The sequence below is a fragment of the Sminthopsis crassicaudata genome, chromosome 2 (genome assembly GCF_048593235.1).
Source record: "Sminthopsis crassicaudata isolate SCR6 chromosome 2, ASM4859323v1, whole genome shotgun sequence".
NCBI classification, from domain to species: domain Eukaryota; kingdom Metazoa; phylum Chordata; class Mammalia; order Dasyuromorphia; family Dasyuridae; genus Sminthopsis; species Sminthopsis crassicaudata.
Window position 1 is genome coordinate 495,444,583 of NC_133618.1, and position 20,814 is coordinate 495,465,396.

A 20,814-nucleotide genomic window follows, 5' to 3' on the forward strand; every position below is an offset into this window, starting at 1 on the left:
TCTTAAGTCTTTACACAGGTCCCCATGCCTGCCATACATTCCTTCATCCCTGACTCTTAGAATCCCTAATTTCCTTCAAACCTCAGCTCAAATGCCTTCTCTTTTGTGAGCTTTTCCAGAACCTGTTAGCTTTAAATACCCATCTTCTTTGTCCCTCGGCCCCAACCACCCTACCTTGTATGTATGAGTCTACTAGGTTTGAACATGCCGTCTTCCCTAATGGATGTAAGTTAATTGGGTGCAGAGACCTTTTCATTTGTCTTTTTATCTCTAGGACCCTACATGTCTGGCATACAACTGGTGCTTTTTAAATGTTTGTTGCCTGATTGGATTTTTCAGTCATGACGCCTTGCTAAGTGAATTGGAACCTTATGATCAAATTGCAGGTCTGGTGCTAACTGCTCATGTAAAGGAAAACAAAACATCATTTTGCTCTCCCTGATTCATCTTTCCCTACTCCTGCACACCCTAAACTCAACTGTCAAAGCACATTTCTTTAAAAATGAAGGGCTGACCATGCTGTCCCATTTATTCAATATACTGGGGGGGGGGGGGATCCTTATCACCTCCAGGATAAAACAGAAAGTCCTGTTTGACAATAAAAGCCCTTCATCAAGTGGTCCCTTCCTACTGCTCCAGGTTCGCATTCCTCACTACCCCTATGGTGCCGTTAACACTGCCCTTCTTATTGCTCTCGGAATGATTTTACATTGTGTATTATGGATCTGCATTCTGTGCATTTCCTTTTTTTTAAATTTTAATTTATTCTATGTTTGAATTCTCCCTGCCCCCCACCCCGTGCCTGGAATTCTCTTATCTCTGACTACAGACTTCCACGAGACCCCTTCTTCCTGTATTTGTCTTTTCCAAGCGAGAGTTCCCATCATTTGAGAGCCCTTTGGAGAGCAGGGGCCTTTCTTTGTATCTCCAGTATCGGCACAGCGCCCCCTAGCGTTCGGTCGTTCTTCAGGCGTGACTGTTCAGGATGCACGTGGGGCTTTCAGGGCAGATCCTGGCGGGGGGTGCCGTTTCCTTCTCCAGCCCATTCTCTGAGGGGGAACCTGAGGTGCACAGGGTTCTTGCCCGCCGCTGTCTGAGGACACACTTTCCCGCCCGCAAGCCCCCGGCCTCCGCATCTCCTGCTCCCCACGGCTGGTAGGGGTTATCAAATGCGCCCCCACAAAGGCTTCCCTAAGCTGAGACAGCGACAGCGCTGCTGCCTTTGTTACACAAGCGGGGAAAAGCGGGCCCAGAACCCTCCCCGCTCGCTTGCCCGACCGTCCCGGTTTAAGGGGATAGTGAGCCAGGGAGATCCCCTGATCCAAGGCCTTCACTTTGCACGTGAGCAGACCGGAGGGTGGAGAGTACTCGGTAAAGTACCGGGCTCTTCTCCTCGCTCCGCCTCTCGGGGGGCCTGCGCAAAGGCTGGTTCAGATCTCGGGAAGGGTCTTCTCACCGGCCCCCTCCATGTTTCTGCGGCTCTCAGAACCCCGCGGGCCCGGCAGCCTGGGCCACTGCTGCCCCCTGCCGGCCTCCTCTAGACTAAGCCGGGCACGTCCTCCCTCGCACAGGGCACGCAGCCGCCGACGCTCCCGCCAGAGCCCCGCCCCCGCCCAATCTCCCGAAGTCGGAGAGAACTCTCCGGCCCCGACAGCTCCAGCGGCTGCCCTACCTCTATGCGTCCTAGTCCCAAGAGCTGTTCTATCCTAGACTCCTTTCCCCGTGCCTCAGGTAGGCCCCTTCCCGAGATTCCCCGCCCCTTCCTCCACTCTGACCCCCACTAGCAGTTGAAGTAGACGCGACTGCCACTAGGGGGCGCTGCTGTAGTCTCCAGACTCGCGTTGACATGGTAACGGTCCACCTGAGGCGAGGGGACGCCAGTCACGTGTCTGGTGCGGCTTGTGCGGGGTAGAGGGGTGGGACGTTTCTTTGGAAAACAAGTGGATGTGTCGGGAATGTACTAGTGGGCAGATGAGGAAGGGGGACGGGGGACGGAAGCCGGGGAGAAAAGAAAATAAGGAAAAACAAAGCCAAGGCGACTCTTCTAGGACAGGCAAAATGTCACATTCCCTCCTTACTCGACGACCCCGGCGACAGTCACTATGGCAACCTCTCCGCGCCGGCGTGGGGGTCACACGCACCTATGCGCGTGCTGGAGGTGGTGACGGCTGACGGCGACCGAGAGGAGGCGTGCGGTAGAGCACGTAAGCCTTCCTACTCCTCGAGGGTCAGCCGGAAGTGTCGGGGAGCGGAGGGGGAGTGCGACGTTCCGGCTCCTAACTCCGTGGCACTCGCTACCCCCAGTCGCGGCCTTCCATGACGTCATCCTCTCCCCGAGAATAACTCCCACCAAGGTTCAAGTGTGGGGGCTGAGGCTTAGGATCCTTAGCGGGAATCGTGGAAATTCTGCCAACGTTACGCGCAGTGTTTTGAATTTGAAAACACTTAAAGAACCGCCTTGGAAAAGGATTTCTGGTACTTAGTGCGTGCGAAAGCAGAACTGAGAGCTCGTCCGCGCCAGCCGTCTCTTTTGCTGAAAGGAAACGGAGGCCTGAGAGGTGAAATCCTACAAGTAATAATGTAAAAAAAACTAAGTCCCATGACTGCAGACTGTTCATCCCTGCCCCTTAAGCCATTATTGAAGAAAGGGTGTTCACGAAGGGCGAGCGTGCGCGCCAGACGCACCTGTCTTCCGTGCTGACACGATTAATCTGGCGCTGTAAATAGTTTGCCGAGATCTCAGGGAAAAACCAGCACGCGAAAGCTCAGGTGATCAAGCACCCCGTGTTATTCTTGGAAGAAGTGGAAGTAGAGGTTAGAGGATAGCGCGGCTCGGGTTGGCTGAATGGCCGTGTAGTGTTAATGGCTTAATGTCGGTTTGGCAGAGACCTAGGAGAAGCCCTGACGGATTTATGCTTGGCTCCGTGCCGCTTATCCTTAACAATGGCCCGGATAAAGATGACACGCTTATCACATTAACAGGTGACACAAAGCTGGCGGGAGTAGCTGACGAAGGATAAAATGTAAACCACTCTGGCTTTTCTCCAGGAAGTTTTCCAGCCTCATTAAAGAGTAATCCCCTTACTCCGCTCAGACCCTTTCTAACGGGCTCCGGGGCAGGACTCTGCACTTGCTGCCTCCAAACCTGCCTCCGTCCCCGCCCCTGGGAGCTAGTCCCTCCCCACTCCTGCCTCCAACGTCTCTTACTTCTGGTGCCTCCCTGACTCCCTCCTTAACTAGTTTAACTTGCAAGGACACTTTGTGTATAAGCTCATCAAGACCCGGAACTCCTCACACATAGTAGACACTGGCTCCGTAAATGCTAGCTAATGATTGCACTAGATGAGAGTCAGGATCCAAAAACGTGCCAGAGCGCTGGGCTAAACATAAGATGACAATAAATAGAGGTAAGTGTAAAGTTTTCCACTTTAGTTTAAAAAAAATTAGTTACACAGATATAAAATGGTGGGAGGCATGGTTACACAGCTGTTAATATGAGCCAAGACCTGTGCTAGATTCTAGGAATTAAAGACAGAACAGTCTCCGCCCTCGAGGACCTCATGTTGTAGTGTTTTACATTCACTCTGAGCCAATCTCTACTGGGGCCCAAATGAAGACCAAACAAATGGCCCCGTCTGATCCTTACTGCAGCCCTGAGAAGTGCGGTGATCCCAATCTACAGTTGAGGACCTGAGACTGATGGGAATGAGTGATTTGCCTAGGCTCACACAGCTATTAAGCGTCTAAGGGAGGATTTGAACTCGGGTCTCCTTGACTCCGGTCTTAGCACCATCTACTGTAACAACTAGCTTAGCTGCCTAGAAGAAAGGTAGATCCTTTTATTGAGTACATGCATTATTTTTTAATTTACAAATCACTCTTAGGTGGATGAATAAAATCTAGTTTCTAAGGGCTGAATTGTGAGTTAGATTGTGACTATGAAATGAGGACAGGAACGCCTTTGGGTACTCATGGAAAAGGCCTTGATGGCAGTGGGAAATGGGGTGACATTTTTACTTTTAACAACCATGGAAGAAATGGGGACAAACAGCACAGAGAATACGGAGGCAAGCAGCAGAAGGGCTCCAGAGGCAGTGGTGAAGGCAGGCAGACAGTGTGATGAAGAGGATGGCTGGGGTGAGACAGAGTGTGTCACTCACGTAGCCCTGGAGCAGAGTTGGGAGCATTCAGAAGCATGGGGACAATGTGGAGAGCAGGAGTCTGAGGCCACTTTTGTTTGGAACAGAACAACTCTTATCTGTGCTTTGGGATTAGTTCATTAACCTCTCCAAATCATTTCAAAATTGTCAGTAAAACTTTAAAGTTAAAGTGTCCATAACATCTCAAAATTATCAGCACCATTTGGTGATCTGCACTCTTTATTGTGGAGGTCTGGAATTTGTCTGGGATTTATTTGTCATAGGACCAAAAGGTCCTGACAGCAGCGCCGAGATGGCTTCCCCTGATTTAACACATGCTACCAGGATGTGGGTTTTGTTAATATATTATACTATTTGTAAATTATGCTCCTTTGATCTTTGGGATGATTTGTATGTGACTTTTAGGTTCCCCTTTGCAATCACACTTCCTGTACTGTCTAGAAGGGGATAATGGTCACAAGGACCATAACAAGATACAGTTTTAACACACCTGCAATACTGAGGTTTGGATAGGACAGTGTTGACCTCAACAAGGCATCCTTTATTTCATAAAGTCCAGACAACCAGCAGCCTTCATTGCTTTACATCAGGGAACACATTTGAATTCTATTTCACCTTATCCCTTAATATCCGTAAACAAACCATGTGGACATTAATAGCCCTAGTAATAAGTTATTATGTTTATATCCATTAAGATTCAGAAACCATAGCTATTGTGTGACATCGTATGACAGAACCTGGGGACAGAGAAATTTAAAATCTCTGCTGGAATTCCAAAATTTTTCTCCCCTAATTTACTCACCATCCTCCATTCTCATCCTGCCTGCTTTAATTTTTATGCCTTTAGTCATCCTATCTCCCATACCTGGAATAGACTCTTTCTTTACCTTTCATTCCCCCTGTCCTCATCTCTACCTGTTGAAATCTTATTCTTCCTTTAGGGTCTGGCCATAAAGCATTCCCTGACCCCACCAGCTGGAAGTGATTTTTCCCTGTTCAAATTTTTTATCACATTTTGTATAGATGGCTCCTATGCACTTACCACATTCTGCTTTGTATTATTTAGGTCATAGGCTCTCAAAGCTGAAAGAAACATTGGAGATCCAGTCCAATCCCTTTCATCTACAAAAGAAGGTGTGGTCTTAATTTTTATTCATTTCTGTCTATTATATTATAAGCTCTTTGCAAGCAAGGGCAGTTTTATTTTGTCTTTCTCTCTTCAGCACTCAGCTGCATCCAAATAATAATAGTAATAATAATCAATTATTAATAAATGTTAGTGGAGTTGAACTGGATTTAAGAAGCTGCAGAGCTGGAGGAACACTGTGAACGCCCAGCCCTGTGGTTACTGACCGAGAGATAGGACTTGGGGGAACAGATTTGATTGTTTCCCCATGACTCCTGAGCTTCTATGGAAGAGAGTTGTGCCTTTATCTCTTAGGTCATAGAACTCTAGAGTTGAAAGGGACCTTAAAAAGAAATGAATCTAATCTCTTCATTTTACAGATAGGGAAGGTGAGGCACAGACAGATTAAGTGATTTGCCCAAGATTACAAGATAGTAAATACCAGCCCTAAAATTTAAAGTCAAATCTCCTGATTTCTAAATTAAGTTCTCTTGTTGCTTGCCTTAAAATCTTATCATTTTGAACTCCCTAGTAGAATGGTGGTTTTCCACTCCATTTTCCCTTTACCCCTTTCCCTTGTTTCCAGGCTGCTCAGATTCCAAGTTGATGGTTTGACTTCTCACTTGGATGAGGAGGGACTCACCAATTCCTTTCTTCATAGTGATTTAAAGGACCATTAGCTCCTATCATTGATTTATCCTGCCTCTGTGTTCTCCAGATTCCCTCATCTGACTTCCTGAAGCAACCTTAAGACCTCTCTCATCACTCCTGCCATATTAACCTTAGGACTTAACAATCTTTCTATTTACCCTGAAAGGAACTTTCTTTTGTTTGTTATTTCTCCCAAATAGAATGTGAGCTACTTGAAAGCAGAGATTATTTCAGTTTTCCTGACTATATCCCTAACACTTAAATCTAGTGATTGGTACATAGTAAATATTTAATAAAGGGCAAGTAGATGGTGCAATGGATAGAGCTCCAGGCCTGGAGTCAGGAAGGTTCATCTTCCTGAATTCATTTGGCCTCAGACACTTACCAGCTGTGTGACCCAGGATAAGTCACTTAATCCTGTTTGCCTCAGTTTCCTCATTTGTAAAAAGAGAAGGAAATGGCAAACTGTTCTAGCATCTCTAACAAGAAAATCCCAAATAGGGTCACAAAACATCAGACCCAACTGAAATGACTGCACAACAAAAACATTTAATGAATACTTTATATCATAGATTGAATAATTTCATTTTACATCATCCACAAATTTAAGGATATGTGCAAAGGCACATAATAGGAATGTAATAAACATTCATTGACTTGAAGCATCCTATTGTAGCAAGAAATCAGGTTACTGAGTTACAAAGGTTAAGGTTAGAGATCATTTAGTTCAACCTAATTTTATAGAAAAAAACAGGGCAAGTGTAGGAAAAATATTTATTTGCCCAAGGTTACAGAGCCAGTTATTTGTATATAAAAATGTTTACATAAAAATATTATGCCATGGCTCCAACACTTTATTTTTGTAGACAGTCCATTTATACACAACTGAGAAAGAAACTATGATGCAAGAGGAAGGTTCCTGCCCTTCTGTCAGCATATGGCTACTGTGTAGAATCTGTAAAATGGCTTTGTGTACATGGGATGAGAATTTCCTGCTCTTTCTTACCTTTTTATATACACTGGAATATGTGCTGTGCAGTTGTTTAACAATGCAAGTATTCTACTCTCTTTTTGGGGAATTTGTGTTTTCTTCTATTTTTTCTTCCTGTAAAAAGGTGACAGCTCTGACTGAGAAATGCACACAAAAATTTTCAGTCATTGTAGTCTAATCAAACATGCTATATTGACTTTAGGAAGCTGTTCATCTGACTGTTTCTTGAAACGTTGGATGTGGCTAGATTCTAACTTGTGATAATATCAATATCAGCATGTTCACCTACTCTTGCTGATAGAAATGGATGTTTATTTCAAACACTTCAAAACCAGCATCTAGTGTAAATGACTACTACCCAGGATGGCTGAGGGGAGGGGCAGCTTTTCTGAAAGGTCCGTATTTTATTTTCTCAATTCAGAATGAAGAGTAATGACCAGATGCAAAATGACCTTGCTTGGTCATAAAGCTGTAATAAAGGCTTATACAATTTGAAGGCAGATGGCGCCAATGATCCAGACTGGTTATATTTCTTTCTTTTTTTTTTTTTGGTAAACTTCTAGCACTTTTATTTATGTAGGATTTAGAGCTGGAAGAGACACTAGAGGTCACGTACTTTGATTCTTTCTTTTTACAGAGGAAGAAACTGAGGCCCAGAGAGGATAATTTACTAGCTCTGGGTTACAAAGGTTAAGGTTAGAGATCATCTAGTTCAACCTTCTAATTTTATAGAAGAAACAGGGCCAGTGTAGGAAAAATATTTGCCCAAGGTTACAGAGCCAGTTATTTGTATGTAAAAATGTTTATATAAAAATATTATGTCATGGCTCTGACATGCTGTTTTGTAGATAGTCCATTTATACATAACTGAGAAAGAAACCTTGTTATTGAACATAGATTCATAGATTATTAGCACTGGCAAAATCTTAGAATTCAGAATGTCAAAACTGTAAAGGATTTTAAAAGTATACAACACAGAATCAGAAGATCACATGATAGGTCATGGGTCAATTCTTTTATGTATAGAGGAAGAATCTGAGTTTCAGATAGGAGAATAAATGAAAATATGAGCACTTACTATATGTTAGACTATATTCTAAGTACTGGAGATACAAATATAAAAATGAGGCAGTTGTTTCTTCCCAAGCACTTACATTCCAACAGGGCAAAGATGTTTAATCTATTTTGTGTCATAAACCCTTTTTAACAATCTGGTGAAACCTGTGGACCCCTTCTCAGATTTTTTTTTTTTTTAATTAGAGAAAATACTAAATTTCAATCAGTGATGAATGAAAATATATAATTTTCCCCATCCAACTTTATGAGCTCCCCAACCCCCAGGCATCCATATTCCTTTGTTAAGATAATCTATATTAGTGGGAAATGACACATATATGGGAGAGGTAGCTAGGGAATAGAGGTCTGGGGATCACAGGGATGGTGAAACACTGATCCATAGGGCAATTTATAACATGTCCTTTCCAGAAATAATAGTATCATAGCATTCCAGTATGCTTTGCTACTAGTATGCTAAATAATCTAGTAGCATAATAGTAGCATTCCCCCAGAGAATGGAGTTTTTTGCCTTTTTTTTTTTTTTTAAACTAAAGAGGCCATTCTTTGACTAAATTCTTACATAGCCATAATCATTGATTAAGTGTTCACTCAGTCAAACTGATCTTATTAAATTAAATTAAAATAAAGACTTAGCTTAAAAAGTCCAAAGTTTCTCCTTTCATCCAGAGCCATCTCCAGTCATCCTGATCTATGTCTTGCCACTGAATCCAGATGGCTCTGTAGGAAAAAGTGAGGCAGGTGACCTTGCAGAGCCTTCTCTCACTCCAGTCCAATTCACTTGTGTGCCGTGGCATCACCTCCCTGATGTCATGGTCCTCTTTGAGGATGAAGGACAAACAATAAGAACTTTGCAAATCTGGTGTCGGCCAGCTATGAGCCCCCTGCTGGGGCTGGTTTGACTTGAGTTTGGGAGTTCTGAGAGTTTGGGAGTTCTGAGTAGGACTAAAGATGATTTGTAATCTTTATTGACTGGCACCAATATGCTAATCTTGCCTACCCTCTCTTCCCCCAAGCTTTGTAGTGCCAGGATAGGCCTAAATAGGGGTAAGTGGACTAAGGTTGCAAATTAGTTGCCCTTCATAGTGGGAGTTTCAAAACACCAAACAAAAATAATGGAAATATTGTCTTGTGGAACTGAATGCTAAAAGTAGAAAGGACCACTTTAGGAGGCTGTGGGTCCTCCTCATTAGAGGTCTTCAAGCAAATGCTGGAAGACATCTGGTGAAAGTGGTAGATTCTTTTTCAGGTAAAAGTTGAACTAGATAGCCATTGAAGTCCTTTCTCATTCTATAATTCTAAGAAAAGAGGAAGAAGGAGGAGAGACAAATTTGGAGCACATTTAGAAAAGGATTAAAGGAAGCAGAGGAAAAGGGATACAGTCATTGAATATGTCAGTTACACTGAGACTTATTTTTGAGTTGTTTTTGAGTTGTGTCTGACTCTTCACAACCCCATTTGGGGTTTTCTTGGCAAAGATACTAGAGTGGGCTGTCTTTTCCTTCTCCAGCTCATTTCATAGATGGGAAAACTGAGGCAAACAGGGTGAGGTGACTTACCCAGGGTCACACAGCTAGTATGTATAAGAGGCTGGATTTGTACTCAAAAAGATGAGTCTTCCAGATTCTAGGCTCAGAACTCTTATTGACTGCACCACCTAGCTGTCCCCCTGGAACTAAAAATCCCTTAATAGTTTGAAAGAGGTACAGGTGTGTGAGAGGCGATTCATTTGGACCCCTATTCTATTTCAATCACTTTGATAAAAATCATATCAAAGTTCTGTATATAAGGCCCCAGACTGGCTTAACTATTGGAAAGTAACCAAAGGTCCTCCAGCCTTGTTTTGCCTTGATGGAGACCAAGCCCAGTGTGGCAGAGATCACAACTACATGAAAAGTCCCCCCAAATAGTTTTGTATCTATTGACTAATCCCTTGTCCAATAGGAGCAGATGACTATCTTTTCACCACTTAGTTTACTGACAGTGATAGCTTGTACTATTTCCTCCTGCCCAAATTAAAGAGAAGCCTGGACATCTAGTGTGGAGATGTTCCTTATTTCACCAACTTGTGATTCTGCTGACATCATATTTTAGCTTCTGTATCATATATGGATCAGTGGAATTATTCTGCATTTGGTGGGACTGGACATCTAGCCCTAAAAAACAGAGCCCTGAAAGAAGGAAGCATCTCAGATTTCGAGGAAGATCTGAGATCTACTTTGCTGAAGGGAACCATGGCTCTTTTAATAGAGTGCCATTGACTCAGAGCTCTGCTTTAATCTCTTTTCTTGTTGGTGGAACAATTTTAATCCCCACAGTGAGTAGATTTCCAGGCCCAGAGCCAGGAAGACCTGAATTCAAATATTGCCTCAGACATTTACTAGCTGTGTGACTCTTGGCTAGTCACTTAATTTCTCTGCCTGTTTTCCCATCTGTAAAAGGAGGATAAAAAACAAATGAACTCATTTGAAAAGTACTTAGCACAGTACCTGGCACATAATAAGTATTATGGAAATGTTAGTTCTAATTCATTACACTTAGATGAAGGGGTCTGTGAACTTTAAAAAAATATATTTTTAATGCACATTGCTTTATGAATCATGAAAAATCAGAGCAAAAGGGAAAAACCATGGTAAAGATAAAAAAAAACAAAACAGAAAAAAAGAAATGAACATAGCACATGCTGATTTACACTCAGTCTCCTTAGCTCTTTTTCTGGATGAAGATGGCATTTTCTGTCCAAAGTCTATTGGGATTATTCTGGATCACTGAACCACTGAGAAGAAACAAATCTTTCATTGTTGATCATCACCCATTCTTGCTATTATTGTGTACAAAGTATTCCTGGTTCTGCTTGTTTCACTCAGTATCGGTTTATGTAAATCTTTCCAGGCCTTTCTCAAATCAACTTGTTCATCATTTTTATAGGACAAAAATATTCTATTACCTTCATAATCACAACTTGTTTAACCATTCCCCAATTGATGGTCATCTACTCATTTTCCAGTTCTTTGCTACCACAAAAAAAGAGCTGCTATAAACATTTTTGCATATGTGGGTCCTTTTCCCTCCTTTATGATTTCCTTGGGATACAGACCAGTATTAATAGTGCTGGATCAAAGGTTTATGCACAGTTCTATAGCCCTTTGGGTATAGTTCCAAGTTGTTGTCTAGAATGGTTGGATCATTTCACACCACCAACAAAAAAAAGTATATTTTGATAACTATTTCAATATAATTGTGTTGCTTTGCAATCCTATTTATAGGCTTTACCAGACAGCCAAAGAGGTCTATGATTTAAAAAAAAAAAAAAAAAAAAAAAGGGTTAAGAACCCATTTTAATACAAATCCAAGACTATCTGTTCTACTTTACATAGCAGGGGGGAAATGGGCTCTTTATGATCCAACAGACCCATTATGAAAATTCAGGCATACTTTAGGACATGTTTAATGTTAGCATCATGAGGGATCACCACATATCCCAAAAATGGCCACATGGAAAGCCAGAGTTCTGGACCCCCAAAACCATTTAGGATAATTTGCTCTCCTCTCCATCCCATGACAGCTTACCTTCTGCCCCATTCTCTTAGCACTCTGTTCCCAGCCCAGCCCAGCTAACATTTGATAAGAGGTAGTGTGATTTGAACTGTGTGTGTGCAGACAAACCCCTTAACCTCTCTAGGACTCAGTACAGTCATTTATGGAATCACCTAGAGATAGATTTATAGAATCCAAGGGTGATTGGATAGGAAAAAATAACCCTCCTAAAGGCATGCAACAAGTTAGTTGTGAGACCAAGATTAAAATCCAAGTTTCCAATTCCTAATTCAAACATAGGTTAGAGTTAGAAAGGACCCGAGGTTATTGAGTACAACTCCCTCATTTTACAGATGAGGAAACTAAGGTACAATCATTTACAAAGAGATGAAGTGACTTGCTATGGACATACAGCTACTAAGTGTCGGAGGTAAGTACAATGCCCTTTCTCCTATGTTTTGCAGTCCTTCTACCATGAGCTGCTTTGCTTAATTAGCAAATATGCACTTCTTAGACATACAGCAACATTGATAAGGTCTTGATTCATAATAAAAATTTCATTTTCCTAATTAGATTTAAAGAGACAACCTAAATTAAAATAATAGTTCTGTAATCATGGAAAACAAATTCAAAAACTAGTTTCCCCATTTGGTTTGTTTTCCCTGTAGCTTGATAATATTGTCACTCCAGGATTGACATTTGAAAGCTTGTTCTTTTTTCAAACCATTTCCCTTTTCTACCTCTTCTCAGTCAGCAACCAATCAAGTCTGTCATTTAGTTCTTGGGGAAAATGCCACTTTGTACCTAGGGAGCATAATACTAAAGTTAAACTTTTTCTTTGCAAGTGCTATGTATGAAATCTGAATATATAATGCTTTTTTTCTTTAGTGTCACACTAAGGTAGATATGAATTTTGCTGATCACTTCAGGAGGAATCAGGAAAGAATTACTCCTTGTGGTTTGCCCCTTTAGAATAGAGAGGGAAGAAGGCAGATTCCCCATCTTCCTCAGGAAACTACCCAGTCATCTCCTTGACTTAGGAAACTCATGGTTTTGGGTCCAGGTTGTAACTCCAACCTTTACCATATACAGGAAGAGGCTATTATCTTTTCTCTTCTCTTTGGCCCAATCACACCTGTCCTGACTGAAAGTCTGACTTCTTTTAGGAAACCCTCCATAACTACTCCTAGATTATTTTCTTCTCTGTAATGGAATGAAAGGAACGAGGAAGCCTTGAAACCAAGTCTACCAAACCCTCAAAATATCACTTAAGAGCTGGGAGAGCTGGGGGCATCATGGATAAAGTACCATGCTTTGAGCCATGAAGAGCTGAGTGTAAATCCTGCCTCAGATACTAACTTCCTGGGCAGGTTACTTAATGGCTGTTTGACTCAGTTTCTTCATCTGTAAAATGGGGATAATAATAGCTCCCAGAGTTGTGAAGATCAGATGAGATAACAAATTGTAAAACAAATAGCACAGTGCCTGACACACAGTAGGCATTATATAAATGTTGGCTATTATTAAAGGAAATTATCTTAGATATTATCTGCCTTAATTTTACAGAGGACTGACCCCCTTCGAGAGGAAATAATTATCCCAGAGTCATTGAGGAAGGTTCCACTATATCTTGCTGAACTTGACACAATTGAGAGTCAAAGGGAACTTAAATCTCATAGATTCATAGATTGTTGACAGAAGACATCTTGGCTCACTCAGCAGTCATTTGTTACACATTTAGTCTGTGCCAGGCACCATGCTGAGTACTAGAAATTCAAGGAAAGGTAAAAAACAAACCAAAACAAACTATGGTCCTTCACCCTCATCCCCAAGGATTTCATAGCAATGAGGGAGATGATAAACAAGTAACTGGGGCCAAACACACAAAGTAGTATCTCTGAAGCTAGGGCAGTGAAGAGGGGAGGGCTGAGCCCCCCTCAGTCAGGCAAAGGAAACAAGGAGGTGAAGCACCGTGGTCAAGGAGGCGAATGTGTCAGGCTAGGGAGGAGGTGAGGGGAGTGGAGTACCCAAAGTCTGGGAAGGTAGGAAGGGGGAAGCTGTGAAGAGCTCTCAAAGCAGAGGATTTATGTTTGTTCCTGGAGGTCAGAGGGAGCCCCTGGAGCTGACTGAATGGTGGGGTGAAGGGTCTTGACCACTTGGAGATCACTTTGTCCAGCCTCCTTTATAAGAGCAACTCAACATTAGTGTTGGAACAAGTAAAGGAACAAAACAAACTCGGCTGTTTGGCATTAAAGGTGTGTCCCCAATCTGGCTCCAACCTGTCTTCTTATAGGTTATATACATTATTCCCCTTCATATACTCTGTGGTCCAGACAAATTTCCTGTCTTGATATTTCTTACATTAATACTTTTTTTTTAATCTTTGTCAGTTTACAAAGGCCTTTAATACAGTTCTTTATATTCATTATGTTTTAGAACGTTTCATTTCCTTCAGAGTTCAGCTCAATTATTAATCTTTTCTGAATGTTCAGATTCTACCACCTTTTCCTCTCAAGTTATTTTATATTTATGTATCTGCTTTTTTCTTAGGGTCACATACTTTGTAAGTATCTAAGGTCACATTTGAACTCAGTCCTCGACTCCAGGGCTGATGCTCTCTCCACACAACTACCTCACTGTCTCTATATATTTATTTCCCATCTATTTTGTATGTACTAATATAAGCATGTCACTAGCAATAGAAAGTAAGTTTGTTAAGGTCGGAGATTGTTTCTTTTTTGTCTTTTTCTCCCTAGCACCCAGCATGCAGTTCCTGATATATACCGAGTCTTTAATATTGAGTGAGTGAGTGAGTGAGTGAGAGACTAAGGAGTAAAACTCGCCCTGAGTCATGCAGTCTTTCAGCCAGATTGTTGAAATTTGTCCTTTCTTGGGGCCCTTCCAGAACTGTGGTCTCTAATCTCATGCCTCAGGAGAAGCAATTGAGCAGGGAGGGAGGACTTGATGGGATTTAGGAGAGAGATTTCCAAATGATGTATTTGGGTAAATTTAGCCCCAAATGATGAGATTAAGCCTCAAATATCAGGATTATTCAGTCATATGAAGAATTCACAGTGGCTGCTCTCTTTGGCAAAAGGTAGGTTTATTTAGAAGAGGTTACAGACAACATGAAGAGATACAATAGAAACCAAGAGTAGTGAGCACATAGTAAGGAAAGGGGTTTTAACAATTAGTGATGGACTACATAGAATTCCCAATCCCTCTATTTTTGTCCGCCTGCATTTTGGATTTCCTTCACAGGTTAATTGTACACTATTTCAAAGTCCATTTCTTGTACAGCAAAACAACTGTTTGGACATGTATACATATATTGTATTTAACATATACTTTATGGTCTTCCTACCATCTGGGGGAGGGGAAAATTGGACAAAAGGTTTTGCAATTGTCACTGCTGAAAATTACCCATGCATATATCTGGTAAACAAAAAGCTATAATAAATAAATAAAAAGGAAAAAAAAATTAGTGATGAAAAAGACAAATTTCCTAGTGAAACTTAAAACTAACTAGGAGAAAGAGAATACTCCATGAAGTTGGAGTATGCCCTTAGCTGGCAGGCTAAATCTGTAGAGGAGTTTAGCACCCTGAAAGAATTAGTTAGCTATAAGAAGGAGAAAGTCACCATGAAGCATGGAGAAGTGAAGGAAAAGACACTATTAGGCAGTATTGGGGTGGACTGAGCCAAAGGGGGTTCAGCAAAGATGATGTGAACCATGGATAGATTTATAGGGGAAATTCAACCTGTCTGACTGGACATACATAGCAAGGTGAGCCTACCTAGGACCTCTACAGAGGGTGGGACCACATGGCTAAATGGATCCCTATCAGTGTCCTTCCTTGATTGCCCCAGAGAACAATTCCTTCAGTACTCTAGTCCCTCTCTGCCAGTTACTCAGGACTTCTGCCAGCCTCATTAGTCCTTTCAGGTACTCTGGCCCCAAACTTACCCACTCTGTTAGCTAGAAAGTTTGAATAGCTAATATTTTGGAGGAAAAGAAAAAAGTATCCAGGATAAGGGAGGAAAAAGTGTTTATAAGGAAGGCATTGCCTTATGTGAAAGCATAAATTTAACCCTGCCATCTTTCCCCTCTTAATAAACTCCAGTGACTCCCTATTATCTCCAGGATCAAAAGTAAACTCTCCTCTAGTTACTTTTGCACTGACTATGCCAGTACCCCAGGACACAGTGCTTTTCCTATTTACTTTTGGGGAATGTCTTTTTTTAGCTTTGTCTTAAATTCTATCTTCTGCAAAGAATGGCACAGTGAATAGAGCACTGACCCTGGAGTCAGGGAGGACTTTAGTTCAAAGAAGACCTCAAACGTTTACTAGCAGTGTGACCCTGGGCAAGTTACTTAACCTTTGGATTGTCACAAAAAGAAAAAAAAAAGCCCTTCCTGATGTCTCCACCTTGAGTCCTTCAGTACCTCTTCTCAGAGAGTATGTTCAGTCTACTATACATGTCATTTCCTTCTAGTTTCCTTCATTAGAATAAGAGTTCCTTGAAGGCAAGTACATTGTTTTTATCTTTCTTTGTGTCTTCACTTAGTTTTTAATAAACGATTGATTGATATGGGCTGAAGAGATTATTTCCTTCCCTTCTCCCTCTTCCAGAAGTGGCTCCATACTGTCTTGGTCCTGGGTTGATTATGCTAAGAAGCCACTTGGTGAGACCCTCTTTCCATGAGGATTTCTAGGCTTCTGCAAGCATTCCATCTCAGTGGGACAGCAGGCCCCACCCTCAGGACTTCTGGTATACTTTCACAACAGTACACATTCCTATTCCCCTCTACCCTTCACCAGGAAAGTTTGAGCAGCTTAGGAGAACAAAACAATAAGAGAAAATTTCCTAGCATGGAAGAAAACAGGAATTAGTGAGAAATCATGGCCCTATGGTTGGAAGGCCATAGGAAGAAGGAGATATCTCTTTTCTTGAGCCTTATTTCATTTGAGTTTTCCCTCCCCGCATAGACTGGACCCAGAGGTACTACTCCAAGTGCCAAGCAACCCAGCCTAAGGTGGGTTCTCAAGCTCCAAACTCTTAGGGGGATAAGTGGAAAGAGATACAGCTGGACCTGAGTTCAAATATGAACTCAAACACTAACTTTGTGACCAGCTTTGCACCTTTGTCTGCTTCAGTTTCCTCAAATATAAAATGTGGAAGCTAATAGTAGAACCTACCTCTCAGGATTGTTGCAGAGATTGAATGAGATGATATTTGTAAAGAGTTTAGCACACACATAATTGGTCTCACTCATTATAATGTGAAGTCCTGGAAAGTAGGGGCTGATGGCCATTCTTTGAATCCCCAAAACATGGTACAGTATATAGTCCATAGTAGTCACTTAACAAATGCTCTTTGACTTGGCTTCTGACTTCATTAATAGAGTATTTTGATGATAGCTTTGGGAGATATAAAATCAAGTCTAATAATTAGATTAGGTTTAAATTCTGGATCTTCACTGGATTGCTGGATGAAATATCATTTCTCTGAGCTACAAGTTTTCTTAGATATAAAACTGGGAATGATGTCACTACCTCTTTCACAGGGTGTTGAGAGGAAAAGGGATTTGTAAACTGTTGGAGGTCATATCAATGTAAGTTATTAATAGCTAATGATAGCCACAGAATTAATCCACACAATATCGGCTTGGCCACCACCTATGTGAACTTGGTTAAGTCAACTAAATTCTCTGGTTTCTCCATTTGTAAAACAAGGAGGTGGAACTAGGTGGTCTTTGAGGGATCTTCTAGCTCCCAAATCTACGATCCTATCAAATCCTATTTTTCATAAGATATTTTATATTTGTTATCTCATTTGATTTTCTAGTATCATATGTGAATCAGGGAGTTTTAATTTACTACTCCCACTTTGCAGATGCAAAAACTGAGGTGTAGAGGGGTAACATTCCTCCCCTGAACTATAGCTCTTAGTCTGCTCAGGTTTTGGTTTTGCCACCCCATTTAGTCTGTCAGCCTCATAAAGGCAGGGCTTGTGCTTCATTCATTTTTATAATGCTTACAATGTATTTGCACAGAGAAGGCCCAATTTCTGCATTCATTTTACAAAATTTTTTTTGTTTTAATGGGAAAGTGGAGAACACTCACATTCACTGTTTTAAATAATAAATTTGATTTAATTTTTTTAAAAAGTGCTCAATAAATATATGATAGATTCAGTCCTAAATCTAGGGTCCATTATTGCTGCCTGCTATCTTTGCTGGCTACTAGTAAATGCTCAGATTTTTGTTGTTGTTGTTGTTCTAGAAATAGATTCATAGAGCTGGCAAGAACCTTGAGAAGTTCTTAGCCACACTCCCCAATCCTTACCCTTCATTCCAGGGCAAACTTAAACCATTCTAGAAAGATTAGTATTTTTTCACTCCACAAATATTTATTAAACTATGTGCATAGTGAAGGTCTTGGGGAAATAAAAATTATCTAAGACTTAACCTCTTGTCCTTAAGAAGTTTACAAATTTAAATAAGGTTTAGGGCAAGTGTACAGATGAATGTAATGAGAGTCAGTGTTCGATGACCTGGTAGAAAGGGCAATGGACTTGTATTCAGGTCCTGGCTCTGATTCTTATTGACTATAATTATGGCCAAATCATGCTATTCTTTGTGTTTACCCTCTTCTTTTTCCCAAGTTACCTCTCTTGCGATTTTTCTCATCTGTAAAATAGAGATAATCATACCTTCACTGTCTATTTCACAGGTTTATTGTGAAGAAAGTATTTTTTGTAAACCTTATAGTTCTATCAAAATGTAAGTTACTGCAGTGGAAATCATGATAAGACAAGGATAACAGAGTGGTAAAAAGTGCTATAAGATCAAAGAAGAAATCACTTTTCTTTCCTAGGGGCATCATGTGACATTTCATGAAAGAAATCTGAGTTAGAACTTGAAGGATGGATAGTCTCTAAATAAAGAAGGGCAAGCACAGGGAATCGTATAAGAATATGAATAGAACACTGGGTCTACAGTCAGGAAGGTCTGAGTTCAAATCTAGTTTCATAATAAATAGTTGTGTGACCCAAAAACTTAACCTCTGTCTATCTCAACTGTAAAATAGACATGATAATAACACCTCCCTCCTAGAGTTGTTGTGATCATATATGTAAAATGCTTAGCACAATGTCTGGTACATGGTAGGCTCTTAATAAAAACTTTAACTTTTTTTTTTTTTTTTAAGGCAAGAAAGTACGAGAGTTGTTAGGGGAAGGGGAAATAATTCATTTTAGTTGGAATATAAAAGTATGAATGAGGGGATGAGGGAAATGAGGTTGGAAGGCCATGGTGATAGCTTTAAATGCCAGGCTAAGGAGTTTATACTTTATATTATAGGTGATAGGGGTTGGGCTACTGAAAGATTTTGAGCAGAGTATTGAGTCAATCAGAATAGTGTATTAAGAAACTAACTGGCAGTTGTAGCTAGTATCTATGGCATTGTATTAACTAGCGCTTCATAAAATATTGCATAGTCTCCCCTTGCCACTCATTGTAATGGTTTATCACTCCAGCTAACCCAAACACTTCTCATTCTTCTGTTTAAGCCTGTTGAGCAACCCTCGGTGGAAATGGTGATTGGGAATTTTTGTAAAAACGAATAGCTCTTTCGTGACATCCCTCATGCCAACACGTGAATGTGATTGCTCACCCTTCATGTGCCAACTGGACAATTCACTTATTAATGTCAGCAAAATGAGACACATGCTTGCCTGGCACAGTCTCGCAGCAGATGCCACAGCCAGGAATTAAGGGCCAGTGGGAACATGGGCCATTTTGACAGATGCAGCAAGTTGGACCTGGCTTAACCATAGCATAATGGAGGAATTAGAATGGAAGATTAGCATTCATTCATTCATTCAGAATGTCAGAGTTGAAGGAAGCAATCTTAAAAGATGGAATACAGAGTGTCAAAGCCAGAAGACCTTAGGATCCATCAAGTCCAACACACTCATTTAACTGAAAGGGAAACTTTCCAAGTCCATAGTCCAAGGAACTTGTGTAATTTTGTAGATTTGGAAAGGGGCAATCAGGTATGTTAATGGGTTGATTCTAGGAGATGGAGCACCAGCTCTGAGTAAGAACACAGACTCTGGGGACATTAGGATTTGGGATTTGATGTGGTAAAAGAGATTGAAATTGAACCTGGGAAGCTAAAATCTAACTTCTCCAGCTGTTTGCTCCCTGCAGAGGTTTACTGATAAAAGATGTTGGACTAGATGAGGGGCTGGAGCAGAGGCAGCAGGGCAGAGTAGAGAGAGGAAGGAAGGATGGAAACCGCTAGCTGGACACTTTGCAGATATCTCACTTAATCCTCACCACAGGCCAGGAGGTGAGAGTCATTGTCATCTCCTTTGACAGGTGAGGAAAGTATGTGATTGCACCAAGGATTACACAACTAATAAGTATCTGAGCTAAGGTCCTGCTGCTGCCACTGAAGCCCACGCTTTAGGGCTCTCATCCTGGTGGTGCTGCTCTGTGGCTTTGGGCTAGCTTCTGAGCCTCAGTTTCTTCATTTGTAGTTTGGGGATTAAAATAGCTGTTCCTATTGATACATTGTTGGTGGAATTGTGAATACATCCAACCATTCTGGAGAGCAATTTGGAACTATGCTCAAAAGGTTATCAAACTGTGCATACCCTTTGATCCATGTTACTACTGGGCTTATATCCCGAAGAGATATTAAAGGAGGGAAAGAAACCTGTATGTGCAAGAATGTTTGTAGCAGCCTTCTTTGTAGTAGCCAGAAATTGGAAACTGAGTTGATGCCCATTAATGGGAGAATGGCTGAATAAGTTGTGGTATATGAATATTATGGAATATTATTGTTCTGTAAGAAATGACCAGCAGGATGATTTCAGAAAGGCCTGGAGAGACTTACATGAACTGATGCTGAGTGAAATGAGCAGGACCAGGAGATCCTTGTATACTTCAACAATAATACTATATGATGATCAATTCTAATGGACATGACCCTCTTCAACAATGAGATGAACCAAATCAGTTCCAATAGAGCAGTAATGAACTGAACCAGCTACATCCTGTGAAAGAACTCTGGGAGATGACTATGAACCGCTACATAGAATTCCCAATCCCTCTATTTTTGTCCGCCTGCATTTTGGATTTCCTTCACAGGCTAAATTGTACACTATTTCAAAGTCTGATTCTTTTTGAACAGCAAAACAACTGTTTGGACATATATACATATATTGTATTTAGCTTATATTTTAACATATTTAACATGTATT

The 20,814-nt window shown here is 41.2% G+C and overlaps 1 long non-coding RNA gene across 5 annotated transcripts in view; it reads left to right on the forward strand.

The window, feature by feature from the left end:
• The first annotated feature begins 1,981 nt into the window (after positions 1 to 1,981).
• LOC141557649 (uncharacterized) overlaps positions 1,982 to 20,814 on the forward strand; it is a 92,961-nt gene continuing 74,128 nt past the window's right edge. For 4 of the 5 annotated variants that reach the window (XR_012486854.1, XR_012486855.1, XR_012486856.1 and 1 more), the window contains exons 1-2: positions 1,982 to 5,294; positions 11,893 to 11,969. This is a non-coding gene — a long non-coding RNA (uncharacterized LOC141557649). The remainder of the gene's footprint in view (positions 5,295 to 11,892; positions 11,970 to 20,814) is intronic. The other variant, XR_012486857.1, reaches the window with a different exon arrangement.